The sequence below is a fragment of the Belonocnema kinseyi genome, chromosome 5 (assembly GCF_010883055.1).
Source record: "Belonocnema kinseyi isolate 2016_QV_RU_SX_M_011 chromosome 5, B_treatae_v1, whole genome shotgun sequence".
Taxonomy (NCBI): Eukaryota; Metazoa; Arthropoda; class Insecta; order Hymenoptera; family Cynipidae; genus Belonocnema; species Belonocnema kinseyi.
The window spans coordinates 54,239,689-54,244,442 of record NC_046661.1 but is presented as its reverse complement, the minus strand read 5'-3'; positions in this window follow the sequence as shown (position 1 = coordinate 54,244,442).

Genomic DNA, 4,754 nt, shown 5'->3' with positions numbered 1-4,754 from the left:
CATATATCTAGTCGGGAGTGGTGCTGACTGAAAACAGATGATTTGGAGCGATTCGCGCGCCATTTGTTGGTCATTCTAAGGACTTATTGAACTGCCCTCGTAGCTTACAAGAAAGGTAGAGTAACTCCGGCGGTACGAATAACGATCGCCTATTGCGTTGATGTTATTCTTACAGAGTCGTAATACAGATTCTTCATCTGAGTTACTTTAGCGTTACCGATATAAAAAAATCAGAGACCAACGTCCATTTAACGCTAAATATTGTTTCACTAATTTTACTGATTTTAGAGTGGTTTACCCCTCCCTTTGCGGCATGTTAGGAATACCTTATTCCCACCTTTTTCCATATCATTTTTTGTGATTGCAGAGTAGTTTTTATTAATTTAACACAGGTTTTTTTTAATTTCATGCTCGCAGGATGATAGAAAATTGAAATTTTTGTGCAAAGGGTCTAAATTTTTTAAATAATTTGTTAAAAATTATAAAAAAAGATGAAAAATCCTTTTTTGTTGAAAAAATTCATTATTGAAAAAACTTTCTATTATATCCTGTTGAAAATGGGTGCCTAAAGGTTTTTGGGGTTGCTGAATACGAATCTGGACTCAGATTTTGAAAATTCAAAATAGCGGATCTAATATGGCTGCCGAAATTAGGAATATTTTTGGATTCTATCTGAAAATTGGTATACAGGGGTTTTTGGGGTCAGTGATCACGAATGTGAACTCAGATTTTGGAAATTGAAAAAGGTGGATCATGAATCTGAATTTAGATTTTGAAAATTCAGAAAATTGATACTAATCCATGTTTTAGATGAGTACGCGTATATTTTTGCAAACCTTAATATTCTAAATATTTGTCATTTTGAATACAGATTCAAGATCAGCGAACCCCTGCCTGTGCCAACTTTCAAAAAACAATTAAGAAATATTTGGAATTTTGGCATGCCATTTTGAATGTTCAAAATCTACGTTCAGATTCGTGATCAGAGATACCAAAAACCCCTGTACACCAATTTAAAAAAAAAAAATCTAAATTTTGGGCGCCATATTGGATCCGTCATTTTTAATTTAAAAAATCTGAGTTCGGATTCGTGATGAGCGACTCAAAAAAACCCCTACATACCAATTCTAAAAAATAAAAAAATAAAAAAATATTCCAAATTTAAGTCGCCATATTGGATCCACCATTTTGAATTTTCTAAATCTGAGTTCAGATTCGTATTTTGTGACCCCAAAAACCTATATGTACCAATTTTCATCAAAAATCATCATTGTTTAAATAATTGTTTTAATCATTATTATTATTTTTTTATTAAACTTTTACTAGGGTAAACCCGGTTTTACATCATAGCGACGGACTAATGTCAAATGAATGATGAGGTTAGAATGTTATAATTTAATTCAATTAATATAATACGATACTTGAAAACTCCTGCGATGATGATGTAGGTATACAATTACGAGCGGCCACGAGCGTTGGAGGTGACAACAGTCACCTCTGGATTCAATAAAACCGCCTTCTGAGCTACTACCAAGACCCTACTGACTCCTAAATATTCAAGATATTCCGTCCATCTTGCGTGCACATTGCCTATAGCGGAAATCACCATGGGATAAATAGATGCATGATTGACATTCCTCCATACGGTCTTTACTTCATGCCTTAACTCGCTATACTTGTAGATCTTGGTTGTATAGGTTGACTGCAAATTTCGGTTAAGCGGACAAGCAATGTCGATGATGTAGACTCTTCCACCTTTTTTTTCTCACATCACGATATCAGGTCGATTAGCCCAGATTTAATATTCCATTTGGATAGTCACATCCAATATAAGGTGTAATCTTCGCTTTCTAAAATAGGCATTGGAATCTATCTATAGAAAAGCATCCATTCTTTTAAGAGTCCTAGGTTTAGGGCAAGTTGTTGATGTATAATGCCCTTGACATCATATTTCTGTGCGTATATTCTCTCCGAGCCATTACGCGACAGCCATCAATAATGTGCTCAATAGATTCGTTGGTATCTGCACATAATCGGCACCGGTCAACCACGTCTTGATTTAACACACGTTTGCCATAATTCTTGGTGCTGACAACCTTTTCCTGTATCGCAACGACGAATCCTTCCGTCTCTGGATACAGAACACCCTTTCTTAGCCAAATATTGGATGCCTCACTATCCACTTCATTTTGGTCTAACATGTTCGGGTGCTTGCCATGGATGGCTTTCTGCCTCCATTGTATTTCTAATTCCTCCATGGTTTCTGCCCTGATATTCAAGGCCTCATTTAAGGACGAATTCAAGGGCGTGTATTCAACATCCGATTTACAAATTGTGCTGTAAAGCGCAACATCTCGCTTGCTGTTAAAATAGCTTTTCAATTGTATAACTTGTGACTTACACAGTTTTTTTATGTCTACAACGCCCCTGCCCCCTATATGTCGTGGTAGAACTACCATTTCAATCGCTGAATTTCTGTGGTGCATTCAGTGCTTCGTCATTTCTACACGAACAATTCTGTTTAACTTTTCAAGGTCGGTGTTAGACCATTTTATGAGCCCGAAGGAGTACGTGAGGACAGGGATGGCATATATGTTGATTATCCTGGTTTTATTTACCGAGTTGAGAAAACTCTTCATAGTCGCCTGCAGACATTGCCTCGATGTCAATTTCGAACTCATTTTCTAACTCTGCAGTCCCTAATTCCCCTCTGATTAAATGCACTGTTCTGCATTTATCTAGTCCAAACTCCATGTGGATATCATTGGAAAACTGCTTTTTGACATCGAACACTTGCTGCAGCTTCTGGGTTGAACTAGCGTATAGCTTCAGGTCATTCATGTACAGGAGATGGGTTACTTGATGACCATCCTCATTATCATCAATTCTGAAAAATACCTTGAAAAATATCCTTGGTTGTCCATGATCAAAATACTCGATTCTTGTACCTCAGAGGTTCATCGCATGGCTGGGAAAGTCAATAATGTGTGGGCAGAGTTTATAAAGTTTTAAGACTTCAAGCAAATAGTCATGCGGCACGGAACGAAACGCTTGCTTGTAGTCAATGTATGCAATTTGTAAGTTCCTTTGATGCTTACGAGCTTGAGTCATGGCAACAGCGTCTATAGTGAATAGATCTTTACAGCCTCGCGAGTGTTTACAACATCCTTTTCGTTCTTCTGTAAGAATGTCATTATAGTCTCTTTAAATAATGCTATAAAGTTGCGGTTTTTTTAATGTTCTACTTTCTGTCAACTTTTCACTTTGAGCGAGATAATAGTTATTGCAATATAAAAAACATAATTCTTCAACATAAATTTGAAAAGCAAGGCTCTCAGTTACTACTTTAAGAAAAATTCACATTTATAATGTAATCCATACAAAATATTTGAAGAATATTTAAAATATATGTTTTATTTCAGAAAAATATATTCGCATAAAAAAGATTGTTTGAAAAATATTCTCTCTATTGTTTTTTATCATTTGTTCATAACTAAGAATCCAAAGCCAAGATATAAATTTTAGAAAAACCCGCAACTTTCTAGTAATTATTTAAGAGCAGATAGTTATAAATAATATTGATTTATTGAAACAACTATTTTTGTTAAATTGAATTAATTTTTACGACGCTCCGGCTGAAAAGGGGTTAAAAATTTAAATATTTTAGAAAAAATGGCAACTTTCTAGCATTATTCAAAGAGATTATTATTAAAAATAAAAATAAACTGTTTAAACATTTATTTTCATTCGTTTGAAGGAGTTATTATCTTACTTTGAATGAAAATTGAAAAAAGTGGAAAACTCTTGAAAAAACTTCTACTTTCTAGAATTATTCTAAGAAAATATAATAATAAATCATTAAATGTAGAAGCAATCATTTCTGTTAAATCCAGTTAATTATTGGCTCGTTCTGACTCAAAACTTTAGAATCAGTTCAAAATTTGTAAAAAACGGCGACTTTCTAACTGTATTCTAAAAGAAACCCAATGGGAAATGCCTGCATTGAGCCGTAACTTACATCCGGCGCAGTATTGAGCCAAAGATCTTACCAACGTCCAGCCAAATCTTTGGCGGACTAGTACTGCCGCAGTACTGGGTGAATTGGCCATGCCAACATCTAGCCATGACTTGGTGAACGAGTGCTGGAGCAGTACTGGGAGATTTGCAGTTCAACTACTGTACAGATACTGGTAAAAATCATAGATCGAAAAGCATATATATAATTAAAAATTTGTCATAAGGATAACCGCAGGATTTCGCCGGCAGCGGGTGCTAGTCTGAAAAATTGCACCCGCTTCCAGCGAAATCGTGGTAAAATTTCAGCCACAACCACGTCTCACAACCGTGAGATAGGTGGTTACAGTCTGTAAAGAAATCAATACGACGATCCAGCAAAAGCCTCGTGCACCCTAAGAACACGGAGTGACCCAAGGACAACCGCCTTCTGCATTTTTCCCGCAAGTGTTCTAGCATATTGTTGACACGCAGGGATACTTTTTAGGCCATTAGCAAGTGAAAGCTTGGCACCTCCAAGAGCGCCGATGATAAGGACGATCCGCTTCACAGAATATTCCGGGTACAATCGTTGCAACTCCCTTATAAGGTCTCGATACCTCTCTTTATTTTCATTCTCCTTAGCTATGATGTTTTTATCAGCTGGTGCCGAAAATTCGATAACGAACATGGTTCGCTTCTCGAAGTCAAGAAGAAGCATGTCAGGCCTCGAGTGAGCAACAGAAACAATTGTCGAGAAT